Source organism: Macaca nemestrina, chromosome 16 (assembly GCF_043159975.1).
Source record: "Macaca nemestrina isolate mMacNem1 chromosome 16, mMacNem.hap1, whole genome shotgun sequence".
Taxonomy (NCBI): Eukaryota; Metazoa; Chordata; class Mammalia; order Primates; family Cercopithecidae; genus Macaca; species Macaca nemestrina.
In genome coordinates, this window is record NC_092140.1 from 98337395 (window position 1) to 98354473 (window position 17079).

The window sequence follows — 17079 nt, forward strand, 5'->3', positions numbered from 1 at the left end:
ATAGTCACAAGTTGTAAACTGCTCACACTCACTAAGTTCCATATCTAGAATCTAGTCTCAGGAAATAACAAAAAAGTAGAGAGTTGGAAATAAGTGTCCAACATTAAGGTTTTGGATCTCACAGTGAGATATCATCTCACACTAATCAGAATGGCTATTATTAAAAAGTAAAATAACAGGTAGCGAGGTTGTGCAGTAAAGAGAATGTTTATACACTGCTGGTGGGAATGTTTAGTTCAGTCATTGTGGAAAGCAGTTTGGAGATTTTCAAAGAACTTAAAACAGAACTACCACCTGACTCAGCAATCCCATTACTGGGTATATACCCAAAGGAATAGAAATCATTCTCCCATAAACACACGCACACACATATGTTTACTGCAGCACTATTCACAATGGCAAAGACATGGAATCAACCTAAATGTCCATCAATGGTAGACTGGATAAAGGAAATGTGGTACAAATACACCATGGAATACTACACAGCCATGAAAAAGAATGAAATCATGTCCTTTGCAACAATACAGATACAGCCAGAGGCCAGGAAAAGAAAATTAAACACTGCAGGTTTTCACTTAGAAGTGGAAGCTAAACATTGACTGCACATGGCTACAAAGAGTGGAACGCAGCCTGGCCAACATGGTGAAACACCATGTCTACTAAAAATACAAAAATTAGCCAGGTATGGTGGTGTATACTTGTAATCCCAGCTACCCAGGAGGCTGAGGCATGAAAATCGCTTAAATGGAAGCTGCAGTAAGCCAAGATCATCACTTTAGCCTGGGCGACAGAGCGAGACCCTGTCTCCAAAACAAAACAAAACCATCCATTGGGTACTATGCTCACTGCTGCCTGGGTGATGACATCATTTGTACACCAAACCCCAGCAACACGTAATTTACCCAGGTAACAAACCTGAACATGTATCCCTTGAACCTAAAATAAAAGTTAAAAGAACAACAACGACAAAAAAGGTTTTGGACAACTAACTTATGTTACATTCATTCAATAGCATATTACATAACCATTAAAGTTGCTGTTTTCAGAGTATGTAATGGCATGGGAATGCTTGTTTTGGCTAATACGTTTAAAAAGGCAAGATACAAGAGATATACAGGGTAATATTTTGCAACTATGCAGTGATAGCAGGCTGAAAAAGGCACCCCAAAAGATATTCATGTCCTAATTCCTAGAACCTATGAACATTACTTTGTATGAGAAACAAAATAAAAAAGCAAGCAAACAAAAAATCAAAATCCAGCTCAAAAGAGTCTTTGCAGGTATGATGAAGGATTTTGAGGCCAGGTGTGGTGGCTCACACCTGTAATCTCAGCACTCTGGGAGGCCGAGGAAGGTGGATCACTTGAACTCAAGAATTTGAGACCATCCTGGGCAAGACGGTGAAACCATGTCTCCATAAAAAATACAAAACATAGCCAGGGATAGCGGTGGGCACATGTAGTCCCAGCTACTTGGGAGGCTGCAGTGAAAGGATCGCTTGAGCCTTGGAGGAAGAGGTTGCAGTGAGCTGCGATTGTGCCACTGCACTCCAGCCTGGATGACCGAGCAAGACTCTGTCTAGGAAAAAAAAAGGATATGGAGATGGAGAGGTTATCCTGGACTGTTCATGTGGTCCCTAAATGCCATTGCAAATGTCATAATAAGAGACAAACAGAAGTCTGCTCACGCCTGTAATCCTAGCACTTCGAGAGGCCAAGGTGGGTGGATCATCTGAGGTCAGGAGTTCCAGACCAGCCTGGCCAACGTGGTGAAACCCCATTTCTACTAAAAATACAAAAATTAGCTGGGCGTGGTGGTGTGCACCTCTTATCCCAGCTACTTGGGAGGCTGAGGTAGGAGAATCCCTTGAACCCAGGAGGCGGAGGTTGCAGTGATCTGAGATCGCGCCATTGCACTCCTGCTTGGGCAACAAGAGCGAAACTCCGTCTCAAAAAAAGAGAGAGAGAGAGAAACAGAAGAGATTCCCTCTACCCTGTCTCATCTTACGCACGCGCACACACACACACACGTGCACACACACACACAGACATGCACACACACACGAGAAAGCAATGTGAACAAGGAACAGAGAGAAATTTGTAGATATTGGCTTTGACACAGTCAATGTCAGCAACCACTAGAAGCTGGAAGAAGCAAGGAAGGGGTATTCCCCAACAGTCTCCAGGGGGGTGTGGCCCAGCTAATACCTTGATTTTGGCCCAGTGATAACAATGTAAACTTCTGGCCTCCAGAACTATAAGAGAATAAACTTCTGTTGTGTTAAACCATCAAGTTTGTGATAATTTGTTACAGCAGGCACAGGAAACTAATATAGCAGTGTTTCTGTTATTACTGTCAAACAACAAACAACTTCAAACTTTGTGTCACACAATAACCATCTCATTATGTTCATGGATTCTGTGGGACAAGAATTCAGACAGGGTATGTAAGCATGACTTGTCTCCATGCTACAGTGTCTGGAGCCTCAGTTAGGAAGAATTGAATGTCTGGGGCTGAAATCACCTAGAGATTTCTTTATTGGCGTCTGGGCTAAAACAAAATTGAAATTTGAGCTTACTTTGGGTTGTTAACCAGAGTTCCTCTTCATTTGGCTTGGGCTTCCACAGGGTTGTGACTTCTAACATTAATGGTTCAGAGCTTCAAGAGTCAGTGTTCCCTGTACACAGGATGGAAGCTATATGTACTATTCTGACCTAGCTTCAGAAATCACATGGTGTCACTTCCACCACCATTTTCAGTTGATTGAAGAAGTGACAGGCCCTCCAGGTTTGAGAGGGAGAGACATAAATCCACCACTCCATGGGAGGAATATCAAAAAATTTGCAGCCATGTTTCAAACTTCCAGTTTGCCCCATGTGCACAAATTATTTACATTCTTCCACCTCCAAGTTCTTTCCTCCCAAAGTTTCATCTCATTAAAGTACCAGGCTTATGCTCAAGGTCCAGGGTCTCATGATACAAATCAGGTCCAGGTGAAGATTAAGCTCCTTCAGTTAGATTGCTTGAATATGGTTCCTCTTGATCTGAAAATGTGTGAAATAAATAGAAACATTTTCTGCCACTCTTCCCCCAAATAAACCCAACACAAAGTGATATAGGTATAGGATAATGTGCATAAATTCTCTTGTTCTAAAGTGTGGAAAATGGAGACATGTAACAGTCATTGGTTTATGTTAATTCTGAAACCCATCCAAGCATATGTTGCGCATGAATTGATTAGGGCCCTGTCCTGTTGTTGCAAAGTACTCTCTGGAACTTTTTCGTCTGTTTTATAAGTCTTTATTCCCTTTTTCTGAGCTATCCTTTCTTTTCCATAACAAGTAGCCTGTATGTGGCTGGGCACAGTGCCTCACGCCTGTAATCCCAGCACTTTTCGAGGCTGAGGCAGGTGGATCATGAGGTCAGGAATTCAAGGCCAGCCTGGCCAAGAGGGTGAAACCCCGTCTCTGCTAAAAATACAAAAATTAGCTGGGTGTGGTGGCGGGTGCCTGTAATCCCAGTTACTCAGGAGACTGAGGCAGAGAATTGCTTGAACCCAGGAGGCAGATGTTGCAATGAGCCGAGATTGTGCCACTGCACTCCAGCCTGGGCGGCAGAGTGAGACTCTGTCTCAAAACAAACAAACAAACAAACAAACAAACAAACAAACAAAAAGTAGCCTTTGCAGAGTTTCAGTCTGCTTTCTGACTAGAAGTCTGGGAAGCCTTATTTTATTTTGTACTATCTGTTCCTTTCGAACCAAGCTGATATAATTCCTTTAACATCTTTGTGGGTTTCCAGTGTACCAGTTTATAAAATCCATTCCATTAGATAAGGCTACACCCACAAATCTCTTTGTGATAAGCTCTTCTCTACCTTGAGCTCCCCATGAAGCTGTAGTGCAGCAATGCCCTTGAGATTTTCAGAAGCCCCACTGTTAGAGTTTGTTTGAAAGACTTCCCTAGAATCCTTAGGAGGCCTTTTGTCTACTTGAAAGAGTCTACAAAGGACCACCTTATACCTTTCTTAGATCCCAACAAGGAGCTTTAAAGTCACATGTTTGTCTTCATTTTTATTCTGAGAACACATTTTCTTGACTGTGTCCTAGATTTGATCTTCCCTAGAGGTCTTTTCTTGCCTTGAAAATCTCCTGCTGGATAAATTCAGCTGAAAGCCCTCTATGTATCTTCTTAATTTGACTAGAAAGCTGAACATCACATTTTTTTAAAAATTTCATCTTCATCATTTCAGATTTTACATAGGCAGCTGTAAGAAGCTGGTGGCACCTTCAGTACTCTGCCCAGAAATCTCCTTAGCTGGATGACTTGAGCTTATTAAGTACCCTTCCTGTTTTCCATATTATCTCAGATGACAGTGTTGCCAAATTTTCTGCCAATATATAATAAATATTTTATTTTCTCCAGTTTCAAATACTATTTTTCTCACTTTATTCAAATATTCACCATCAGCTTACCCCAATACCTATCGGGCTTCTTCCTGCCACTCAGTCCTCAAACCACATGTTTTAGTATTGGCTAATTAAACGTGGTAGTTATGTTTTAGGTATTTAAGCAGTACCTTATTTCCAGGCACCCAACTCTGTTCGTATTATCTATTATTATTTAACAAACCACCTCAAATTACAATTATTTTAATACCTTCATGACTTAAAATGACAAAGTTTATTCTCTTACAGTTCTGGAGGCTAGGAGTCTAAAATCAAGGTGTTAGGAGGGCTCGTTCCTTCTGGAGGTTTCTGGGAGACAATCCATTTCCTTGCCTTGCCCTTTCCAACCTTTTTTTTTTTTTTTTTTTTTTTTTCTTTTTTAGACAGAGTTTTGCTCTTGTTGCCCAGGCTGGAGTGCAGTGACGTGATGTTGACTCACTGCACCCTCCACCTCATGAGTTCAAGCAATTCTACTGCCTCAGCCTCCCAAGTAGCTGGGATTACAGGCATGTGCCACCACGCCTAGATAAATATTTTTTGTATTTTTAGAAGAGACGGGGTTTCATCATGTTGGCCTGGCTAGTCTTGAACTCCTGACCTCAGGTGATCCACCCATCTTGGCCTCCCAAAGTGCTGGGATTATAGGCATGAGCCAGCATGCCTGGCCACCCTTTCCAACTTCTAAAGGCTGCCTGCACACCCTGGCTCATGGCCTTCCCTCCCATCCATTACCACAGTCTCTTGCTCCCATCGTCACCACATAGCCACATTCCGTGGTTAAATCTCCCCGTGTCATTTTAAGCCACGGCATTTGTGGTAATCTGACAGCAACAATTCAAAAGGAACATAGGGATTAGGCATGGGTGCCTTGTTTGTGCTCTTTCTTGCCTCTGCATCTTTGCCCCAGGTGTTCTCTGGGCCTGGAACTCCCTCTCCCAGCCACCTTCCCCCAGGCTGTCTACTGTAAGAGAAACTCTGCTAAGACTCACTGAATCCTTCAGGCTTGATTTTTCCTTCCTCTGCATTCCTTGAGAGGAATAAACCTGTGTTATATCACTTGTCTGACTGTGTTATAATTTATCTTTTCTACCTGTCTAATTTTTACTTTTGATGAGAGACTTCATGGGGGCTGGGATCCTATATTTTGCCTCTTTCTATCCCCCACCAAGCATGAGCACAGTGCTTGGTAAATAGTAAGCAGCTCACACAAGTTAATGGAGTGAAAGCAAACAGAAAGCCACAATAAGGAATCACACCATATGAAGATCCCTTAACAACGGCCACTTGCTCTGCAGTACCTGGTATTCCTCAGCCCGGTTCTGATGGTGTCCACACTCCACACCCCAGGAAGACTCCCACTCCCTTCCCAGTCAGTCTGACCTTGAACCGTGAGGTCTGAGGGCCTGACGGATGTGAGGTCAGACAGCCTTCCCAAGCCCTGTGCAGTGTGACCTCACGCCTTTATTTCTGGTTGCTGAGTCTCTATAGGTCAGCCAATGATTAATGAGGTGAAGAAGGGTTCACAGACTTCCAAGAGCCAGACCTACTTGTAACTTGATACACTTGTTACGCTTTCTGCAGGAAAAGTGACAATGTAGTTGATGTTCTTTTAAATAATGCTTATTTTTCTCAATATAAATATTAAAATAATAAAAAAATCTTCTGTAATCCCTCTACTCAAAGTTAGTCACTGGTAATATTTACAAAGTTTATTTTTAATTTTAAAATCAATACATTCCCATTGTGAAAAATACAAACAAGGCGGAACATAAAGTAAAATAAAAGGAACACCCAGTTCCACTCCCCAGAGTTCACTACTACTATTAACGATTGGTTCTAGCTTTGTCTAGTCTTTTTTTTTTTTTAAACTATAAGCAACTGTTTGAAAAAGCACAAATCTCAATAATAGGAATGGAAACAAATAAAAAACATTCCACAAACCCTAGTAAGATCAACTAATTTCTTTTTTTAAAAAATCCTAGTCTTTTGTTTATGAGTGGCTAAATGGATTGTGTGGGGGAGATGCTTAGTACGGGGCACACGCCCTATAATTACACAAATCCTGTCATAGATTTAGTATAGAGCAGATAGGAACAACTGTAGTGATGAGGACTCAGTACTTTATCAGCATTGTTTGGTTATTTACATAATGCCTGTGTTTTATAAGTGGCAAAAATAATACAGCTGACAATGAGATCCTAACAACCTTTACAAGTTAATTGCTGGCCTAAGTAAAGAACACTGGACTCTCAAGTTCCTATTTCTGGTCTCTATTCCACTTTTTCTCATCACTGAGGATAGAAAGCTATGTGGTGTTTTAAGTGATAGCTGGGAGAAATAAATAGTATGTGTGAATAACAAGGGGAAGCCATAGAATTTACCTGTCAAAATGGCCTTAGTTGTGTCTGTTCTCAAGTATGTAGATGGTGTCTGAGTTCTTTTCTTTACATATGCTTTAGGAATGCGTTCTTGAATCAGCTACAGGGCTGACCTTGGAAAAGCAGCCTTATTATTTCTGGGAGAAATAACTTACATTTGCAAAACATGTTGAAGAGGTTAACATCCGAAATGGATTCTGTATTTGTCTATTTACTTTCATGAGAGAGTGAAAGATATGGGCTCCACAGATAACACTGAGAATCTTACAGAATTCATACTTGTATCCCACTCCTCTCACAACTCAGCTCTATCCCTGGATTTTGCTTTTTGGAAATATCTTTACCATTTATTCACCTTTGTCTTCCTAGCATCTAGCGTAGGAGGGGACTATAATTGTATGTGACACTGCCTGATGGATAACAAATTAATTTGTACATTCATCAATTCATTCAACAGGCCTACCAGACTTTCTACTTATCAGAGCTTGTGTTAGGGCTAGGGATTCAGAAATGCACTACAGGCTGTTAATTGGCCCTTATCATCCATTTCTAACTCCATCTATATTCTCCCCTGTATAGAATTAACTGGAATGCTAAAAGCTACAGTTTCCAGAAGGTTTCTTTCTTTCTTTCTTTTCTTTTTTTGAGACAGGTTCTCCCTATGTTGCCCAGGCTGAAATGTAGTGGTGTGATCATAGCTCACTATGGCCTCAAACTCCTGGATTCCAGTTATCCTCCTGCCTCAGCCTCCTGAGTAGCTGGGACTACTGGTATATGCTGCCATGCCTGGCTTTTCCAGATGTTTTAGCAACAAGACTTCTAGGTGCAATGAAGGTTCTGTCAATTAGATGAATTCATGCAATATCTGGAGGACAGAAAGAAGACGGAAGTCATTGTTCTTGTCATAGTGGCTGGCGGGTTCTGGCAGATGTATTTGCATGGCCAAATCCACATTCCACTGTTTGGACATCATTTTCTTGGATATAGGGTAGAGCTGTGGTAGTACCAGCAATTTTTAGACCTATGCATTACAATCATGGTGATATGACCTTGAAGCCAAAAGCCTAGTGCTGTGCCTTTCAATAATCTTGTAAATACCTAATCTCCTTTTGCTGGAAATGCCTTGAGTGGTTTCTGTTTTCTATACTGAACTTTTTCTGATAAAATAAAAAAAGATGCAATCACCACCCTTTAGAAACTTACCATTTCTTAGGGGAGAGAGACAATGCAGCTTGAGTAGGAATATAAGAGAAGTACAAATGGACAAGGTGCTATGTGATTAAAGAGTAAGAACATAGAATGGGGAAGGGGCATTTCAGTTATCTATTACTGCATAGCAAACCACCTCCAAAACTTAGGGGTTAATTATCTCTCACATTTTGTAGATTAACTGGGTTCAGCTGGGCAGTTCTTCTGCAGGCTTCATGTCATTGCAGTCAGATGATGACTAGGGCTGGGATTTTCTGGAAGCTCAACTGAGATGCTGGGATGCCTGGGCCTCTCTTCTCAGGTGTTCTCAGGGTTTCTTTTCTCCACGCAGTATCTTCCTGTGAGGACATCGTGATATAGTCTCTCCAGCAAGGCAGCTGGGTTTTTCTATTTTTTTTTAACGTGGTGGTCCAGGATTCCCAAAGCACAAATGTGGAAGATATGAGCTCTTCTTCAATTTTAGGCTCAGGCTTGGCATAATGACTCATATCTGTCATGCCAACACTTTGAAAGGCCGAGGCAGGTGGATTGCTTGAGCTCAGGAGTTTGAGACCAGTCTAGGCAACATAGTGAGAACCTGTCTCAACAAAAAAGAAAAAAAAATTAGCTGGGCATGTTGGTGTGTGCCTGTGGTCCCAGCTACTTAGGAGGCTGACATAGGAGGATCACTTGAGCCAGGGAAGTCAAGGCTTCAGTGAACTGGGATTGCACAGCTGCACTCTATCCTGGGCAACAGAATGAGACCTTGTGTCAAAAAAAGAAAAAAAAAAAAGATGTTCGGCCTGGAAGGGGCACAGCATCAGTTTTGCTGCAGTTAAAGTGAGTCACAGGCTCAGCCCAGATTCAATGTGGGACGGGAGGACATAAAGGTGTGGAAACCAAAAGGCACGATTGATTGACAGCCATCTTAGAAGGAAGACACCACAGGGGGGTACTTGGGACGTTTGGGAAGTTTCATGGAGAACATGAAACTCATTGGTTCCATGGTTGTGTTTTAACAGAGTTTACAGAGGACCCAGAGCCTAGTCCAGACCCTAGTATAGTTACTTAGCACATTTTATTATTATTATTATTGTTATATAGATGAGAGGTTTCTATGTTGCCCAGGCTGGCCTGGAATGCCTAGCCTCGCCTCCTTATGTGCCAGGACAACAGGCCTGAGCCACCGCGGCTCCCTACTCAGTACGTTTTAAGAGAAGCCAAGACAGGAGAAAAAAAGGCAGGCAGCCAAACATAGGAAGTATAAGCTGATAGGCCCTTCCAGTCAAAGGCACTAAGGCAGGGTGTCCAATCTTTTGACTTCCCTGGGCCACACTGGAAGAAGAATAATTGTCCTGGGTCACACATAAAACACACTAACACTAATGAAGCTGATGAATTGAAAAAGAAAATTGCAGAAAAATCTCATAATGTTATAAGAAAGTTATGAATTTTTATTGGGCCACATCCAAAGCTGTCCTGGGTCACATGTGGCCACTGCCAGGGACTGGACAAGCTTGTACTAAGGCATCAGGGAGTAACTGCAAAATGCAGCTACCAGCCCCCCAGGGCTGAGGCAATAAAATAAAGAGGTTGTAAATATGAAAATGAAGAAGCTTGAAGGAGGGGCTTCACAGAGCTGGGACTCACACCTGTGAGAAGGGGTTGCTGGCCAACTGGTGTTGATATCTTTGAGGCAGTGCTGATTCTGAAGAAACCGCAAACCGGAATACTGCTGCTAATGGAATAAATTGCCACTACCAGGAGAAGCATGGCCTAGCTCACAGCTGAAGTAACTGGAGGCAGAAAGAAACAAGTCCTTCCACTGGCCTTGCACCTTGAAGCCTCCCTCCTGGCCAGTGCTGAGTAGCAGAGCCTGACCGATAGCCCGTTGCCAAAGGAGAATGTCATTTTCAGCGCCTCAGCCCACCTCCAGCATCACAAAGCATACTGTGGAAGACTGACTCTGAGGCTGAGATTAAGAGTTTAACAATCAGGTTGGGCGTGGTAGCTCACGCCTGTAATCCCAGCACTTTGGGAGGCCAAGGCAGGCAGATCACGAGGTCAGAAGATGGAGACCATCCTGGCTAACACTGTGAAACCCCGTCTCTACTGAAATACAAAAAATTAGCTGAGCGCGTGGCGTGCGCCTGTAGTCCCAGCTATTCGGGAGGCTGAGGCAGGTGAATCGCTTGAACCCTGGGAGGCAGAGGCTGCAGTGAGCTGAGATTGCACCACTGCACTCCAGCCTAGGTGACAGAGTGAGATTCTGTCTCAAAAAACAAACAAACAAAAAAAAAGACTTTAACAATCATACCTTATTTGAAAAGTATTTAACATGAGTTTTACCCTGGCCCTCAGTCTCTCTCTCTCCTAGCTCAACTTTCTCTCTCCAAAATAGATGTGAGTTGGTTTCTAATAAAAGCATATGATGAATAGAGCACTAAAAACAAAACAAAACAAAACAAAAAACCAAATGGTTAACACAGATAAAATGAAGATCATACCATTCCAAGCAGTGTTTTCAAAACTTTGTAACAAAGTTACAAAGTCAAAATATATTTTATATTTTGATCTGTTAGGCATATACATGTATAACTAAAAAAGTTACATGAAGCAATGTTTATCCTCACTATGTATAATGCACTCTGATATTCTCTACTATGTTTTATCTAATTTTAAAAAATCTGGTAATAACCCGCTAAGTTGACTTCATTGACTAATCTAGTTGCAACCTACTGTTTGAAAAACACTGACTTAGAGGAAGGGTCTAAAAGGATAATCTAGAATAAGCTCTTTATTTTAAGTATCTAATCTAATTACATCTGCAAAAATCCCTTTTGCCCTGTAAGGGAACACAGACACAGGTTTCAGGAGTTGCAATGTGGACACCTTTCAATTTTTCAGGGGCCATTATTCTGTCTACCATAGATGCATATCCTTCTGATTTGTCTCTTCTCCTCTGCAGCTGAGAAAGTAAGTGTATTGGCTGGAGTGCTCTGGGGACTAGGGAGGTCCACAACACTTAGGGATGGCAGAATAGAAAGTCAAAGCAGCTTGGATTCCATATATACATTATATATATAAAAATAAAAATCTGGTAACAACCCACTAAATTGACTTTTTTTTTTTTTTTTTGTGAGATGGGGTCTCCCTGTGTTGCCCAGGCTGGAGTGATCTCAGCTCACTGCAACCTTCACTTTCTGGTTTCAAGCAAAACTCCTGTCTCAGCCTCCCGAGTGTCTGGGATTACAGGTATGTGCCACTATGCCCAGGTAATTTTTTTTGTATTTTTTGTAGAGCCGGGGTTTCACCATGTTGGCCTGGCTGGTCTCGAACTCCTGACCTTAAGTGCCTCGGCCTCCCAACGTGCTGGGATGATAGGCGTGAACCACTGCGCTTGGCTAAACTGACTTTATTGACTAATCAGTTGCAACCTACTGTTTGAAAATATACAACATATTATATAAAATATATAAAATATATATTATATATATATATATATGTTAACACTCATCAATATAGTAACATCTAAGGAGATGATTTATTAAGAAGGTCTTGGAACAATCTCCTATTCTTTGGGGCCGGGGGCTAGAGATCCCTAAAATATTCTACTTTGTCAAGAGGCTTTCTATCTTTGGTCATCAGACTATCCTTAAATTGGCTGAAATGCTTGTGCCTTACAAGTAAAGCTAATTGCATGTGGGTATCAATGCTGTTTGACGTGTAACTTCAGTCAGTGCAGCCGGCTTTTGCCTCTGTGTTTTATACAGGTGGTGGTTTATTTTTGCTTATGCCTGGTCAGCTTCAATGTTACTTTGCAGTCCAGACATTCTCTTGCGAAGAGCCAGGACAAGACCTAGTTGTCCCCATCTGAGGGAGGACTCCAGGGCTCCAGGGAAAAGGGCATACATCTAATTGGTGTGGCAGTTGTTGCCTCCCCTGAGGTCCACTGAGCAAAGAGCTGTCTGTGATTTAGTAGGGCAAGAAAGGCCTCAGCTTCTGGAAAAACCACATCCTTCTAAAGGGCTCCACTCAGCCAGGTGAGGTGGCACACAGCCAGGTGACGTGGCTCTCACCTGCAATCCCAGCCACAGGAGGCCAAGGCAAGGGAATTGCTCAAGCCCAGGAGTTTGAGACTAGCCTGGGTAACTTAGCAAGATACCCATGTCCAAAAAAAAAATTTTTTTTTAATTAGCTGGGCTTGGTGGCACGTGCCTGTGGTCTCAGTTACATGTGGGGCTGAGGTGAGAAGATTGCTTTGAGCCCAGGAGTTTGAGGCTACCATAAGATCGTAGGACCACACCACTGCACTCAAGCCTGGGCAACAGAGTAAGACCTTGTACCTAATAAATAAAAATAAAGCTTTCCACACACCCAAGAATGTGCTCTTCACATACCTTATCTTACTTAACTCTCACAGTAGTCACATGAGATGGGATTATCCCTAATTCACAGGGGAGTAGACAAGCTCAAATGGATCAAGTTATTTGCTCTAGTTCAGAAGGGCAGTAAATAGGGAACACAAAACCGGAAGCTAAAGCCCGCCCAAGGTAGTGAGAAACAGCACTTTCAATTTGTGCATTTGGCCAGGGATTGTTCCTTGTTTCCTCCACTGGACTGGAGGACAAAGGGTAGCATGAACAATGGCTTGTGCTTTATACAATCTGTTTGTGTTTCTGTGGAAAGGTCCAATCATCCACAGGAGAAATTATCCACTCTCCTGTCCTTAGGGCCTAGAAACATAGTCTTTTAATATTAAATAAAAATAAACCACGCATTCATTGATTGCAATAAATTCAGTTATATAATATTTTCTATTTATTTATTTATTTATTTATTTATTTATTTATTTATTTATTATTTTTTGAGATGGAGTGCTGCTCTTGTTGCCCAGGCTGGAGTGCAGTGGTACGATCTCGGCTCACTGCAACCACTCTGGGTTCAAGCGACTCTCCTGCCTCAGCCTCCCTACTAGCAGGGACTACAGGTGCTCGCCACCATGCCTGACTAATTTTTGTATTTTTAGTAGAGACAGGGTTTCACCATGTTGCTCAGGCTGGTCCCAAACTCCTGCCCTCAAGTGATCTGCCCACCTCAGCCTCCCAGAGTGCCAGGATTACAGGCATTAGCCACCGTGCCGGCCAATTTTTTATTTCTTAGAGATTGTTTTGAACATTTAAAAATGCTTTATTTGGAGACAAGGTATTGCTCTGTCACCCAAGCTGGAGTGCAGTGGCACAATCATAGGTCACTGCAATCATAGTCCTAAACTCCTAGGCTCAAGCAATCCTCTTTCCTCAGCCTTTCAGAGTGCTAGGATTACAGGCATTAGCCACCTTGCCCAATTCTATTTTGTACCTTTTTTTTTTTTTTTTTTTTTTTTTTGAGACACAGTCTCAATCTGTCGCCCAGGCTAGAGTGCAGTGGCACGATCTTGGCTCACTGCTACCTCTGCCTCCCAGGTTCAAGTGATTCTCCTGCCCAGCCTCCCAAGTAGCTGGGACTACAGGCACCTGCCACTAGGCCTGGCTAATTTTTGTACTTTTAGTAGAGACAGGGTTTCAGAGTTTCACCATATTGGCCAGGCTGATCTCGAACTCCTGACCTTGTGATCCACTCACCTCGGCCTCCCAAAGTGCTGGGATTACAGGCATGAGCCACCGTGCCTGGCCTTATTTTGTACATTTTTTTGTTTGTTTCTAGAACTATGAAGTGGAAATAATTCCATGTAATATGTCGATTTCAAATTAGCAGTATTTCCAGACATATTTAGAAGTGTGGAACTTCTGAATTTTCTAGAGCATATGTAAATAAGAGAAATGACTTCAAAATGTTATACCTTTGGAAATCAGGTTCATTGAGAATTCTGAAAGAGGAGAGAGAGAATTTATTCAATGACGTAAATAATTAACAGCAAAAATATTGCTACACGTAATTTTTTTTGAATTGACAAATAGTACTTGTACATATACATGGGGTACATAGTGATGTTTTACTCCATATTATGTGTGGTGATCAGATCAGCTTCTTTACACTTTTTAGATGTATAATTATCATTAGAAGTGAGATTTCAGAGTATTCCACAATATAGACGACTATCTTGAATGCGTGCTGATAATATGGCATATATTTAAGGTTTCTATATGCTCTATGTTCAGGGAAGGACTCCAAGGTGTTCAACCTAAAGTTGAATGATAGAATACTACTTAAAGTTAGAGCTATTTATGCTTTCAAAAGCCATGGGATCTCATTTACAGAGGAAATAATTTTAATGAAACATCAGGAATATAATTTTTTTTTTTTTTTTTTTTGAGGTAGAGTTTCACTCTTGTAGCCCAGGCTGGAGTGCAATGGTGCAATCTCGGCTCACTGCAACCTCTGCCTCCCAGGTTCAAGCGATTCTCCTGCCTCAGCCTCCTGAGTAGCTGGGATTACAGGCATGTGCCACCATGCCCGGCTAATTTTGTATTTTTAGTAGAGACGGGGTTTCTCCGTTTTGGTCAGGTTGGTCTCCAACTCCCGACCTCAGGTGATCCGCCCGCCTTGGCCTCCCAAAGTGCTAGGATTACAGGTGTGAGCCACTGCACCTGGAAGGAATATAATTTTATCATGTGCATTCCATCTTACAGATGTGTAAATATACCACACTTTAATATTGGAAGCTGGTATTGACAGGTTATCACTAGGTAGCCTATAAGCCTCATCCCTTTCAGCCAGACACTTTCACTCTGAAATCACGTATTTGTAGCTGCTATTATCTGCAGACCTTGACCTCCCCTTCCTACCCAGTGTTTCCTGCCAGTCTCTTCGCACTGCTCAAGCTGACCATGGGAAGCAATTTCCTGAAGGCTGACTGCCAGATAAGAGGCTGCATCATTCCCATTTCTTTTGCAAGGAGGCCTTCTGCTTCCTGCTGCCCTGCCTCAGTTTTCCATCAGGTTTATTGCTCCCACATCTAGCCTGTCAGAGCTGGGTTGGAGTAAAGCTTGATTCAGTATCAACCCAGAATTTCCTTCTCCTGACATTTGTAAATACTTAATTTTCAGGAGGCTTTATAGGTAAATTTGTTGAGGTCACGAAATACTTTAGTTGTGAACTTCTTTTTTAGAAAGAGAAGACTTTAAAGTTCCTTATGGTAGTACTTTAGCAATCTGTCAGCTTCTACCAAAGTTTCAACTTTGTGTTATTCTAAAGACAGCACTTCTTGCCTTCAAACGTTGTGTCAACCCAAAGAATTGAGACAGTAACCTGAGCGGACAGTTTTCATCATCAGCAATGCCATCAGACACCTGTGAGATGGCTGTGCTGTAATCCCAGCACTTTGGGAGGCCAAGGTGGGTGGATCACTTGAGGTCAGGAGTTCAAGACCAGCCTGGCCAACGTGTCGAAACCCCATCTGTATTAAAATACGAAAATTCACCAGGCTGAAATACAAAAATTGATGGCTGGCGCCTGTAATCCCAGCTACCCGGGAAGCTGAGGCAAGAGAATCATTTGAACCTGGGAGGCGGAGGTTGTAGTGACCGGAGATCACATCACTGCACTCCAGCCTGGGCGGCAGAGTGAGACTCTGTCGCAAAAATTAATAAATAAGTAAATAAAATAAAATGTATATAGGAAGATTTCCTTGGTCCCCAGATACACCTGATCATTGTCACCATGGCAACCCACATAAGACCATCCTAAACCCATGCACACAAACACACATAGGCACATAGGTTACACAGGCATCCTCAGAAACACAAAGATGGGGAGACTCACCCTCAGACACAAACCACACCTACACACACACACACACACACACACAGAGAGAGAGAGAGAGAATGAGAGAGAGAATGGGTAGTGGGGGGATGGAAATAGAACAGGTAGATTTCACCAGTTTGAAAAGGAAAGTACAATACTTAAATTTCAGTCAAACTTAAATGCATTGAACTGAACTGGTTGAAGGAGAGGATGGCAGTGCTAGACTAAGGAGGCCAAAATTAAGAAATCAAAACAACTCTTGTTCAAAAGGAGACATTCATTTTGGGGAATCATAGTGACTTCTATTTACTCTGGTAAATTCAGTCACTGATAATCAATTCAATCTCCATGACGGTATTGACCATCAAATGGGAAGATGGTGATTTGTCTTGTAAAAACTGTGCTTCCAGGGCAAGCACTGTGAGGCTTCCAGCCATGCCGCAACAAAGCAGGAACCCAACATATGTTGCTGAATGCGTTCAGGCCCCAGTGCTGGAGCGAAGAACAAGTTATTTATGGACATCAGCCCTGTTAAAAACAATATGCATGACCCGAAATCATCACCGACTGTCAGATATTGTATGGTATGGATTTAACTTTTCAAGGTGAGGACTTCTTCAAGTACTATGTTAGCCCACCTACAGGAAAAACTACATTGCAGAAGAAAAGGAGAGGCGTTTTTTGTTTGTTTCCCATGCACTATCTTTTGTCACTATGAGATCCGACACTACGAGTTTCCTACGCCGGCAGGAAACAGAGGGACCTGGAGAAAGTCCCATAGCTCAGGCCCCCCTGGACAAGCGTGCGCTCCCAGATACTCCACCCGGGTTCCCATTTTCAGTGGTTTCCACGTGACGGTGTATGGTGAGAAACTGGTGCCGGATTTTCCGAATCGTGGGCCTCAGCAGCTTGGACAGAGCTAGGAACGCGATCCGCGAGTTGGGGGCGCGCATGGAGCTCTCGGTAGGGGCTCCGCGCGTGATCCGCCGGCGGATCGCGCGCATCGCTGGGCGGCGCTGGGTGAACTTACCTTACCTTGGGGTTGAAGAATCGAAGAGGAATGGAGGGCTGGTGGCTCCAGCTTGGACGGTCTTTGGGGCATGGAGGTGCAGGTGGCTGCGCTCTTGGATTTCTCCTCCGGGTGAGCAGGGTCGGGCGGTCCTGCCGGCTCTGGAGCGCATATGCTGAGCCAGCGCGCACTTGCGCAGGGCTAACTGCGTTCAGCGTTGGCAGGAGCTCTGCTCTTCCTCTGCACCCAAGGCCACTTCCTCCGTTCCCCTACCCCCGACCTTTTGAAGGCCACTGGTGTCTGTCCATTAT

At 42.9% G+C, this 17079-nt stretch overlaps 1 long non-coding RNA gene across 1 annotated transcript; it reads right to left on the bottom strand.

Moving 5' to 3' along the window:
* Nucleotides 1-1780: 1780 nt before the first annotated feature.
* Nucleotides 1781-17038, bottom strand: LOC105490203 (uncharacterized). The gene is made up of 4 exons (XR_011614940.1): nucleotides 16790-17038; nucleotides 6829-8611; nucleotides 5746-6022; nucleotides 1781-3044 (listed from the first exon to the last, which is right to left on the bottom strand). It is a non-coding gene; the product is annotated as an uncharacterized lncRNA (long non-coding RNA).
* Between the last annotated feature and the right edge of the window lie 41 nt (nucleotides 17039-17079).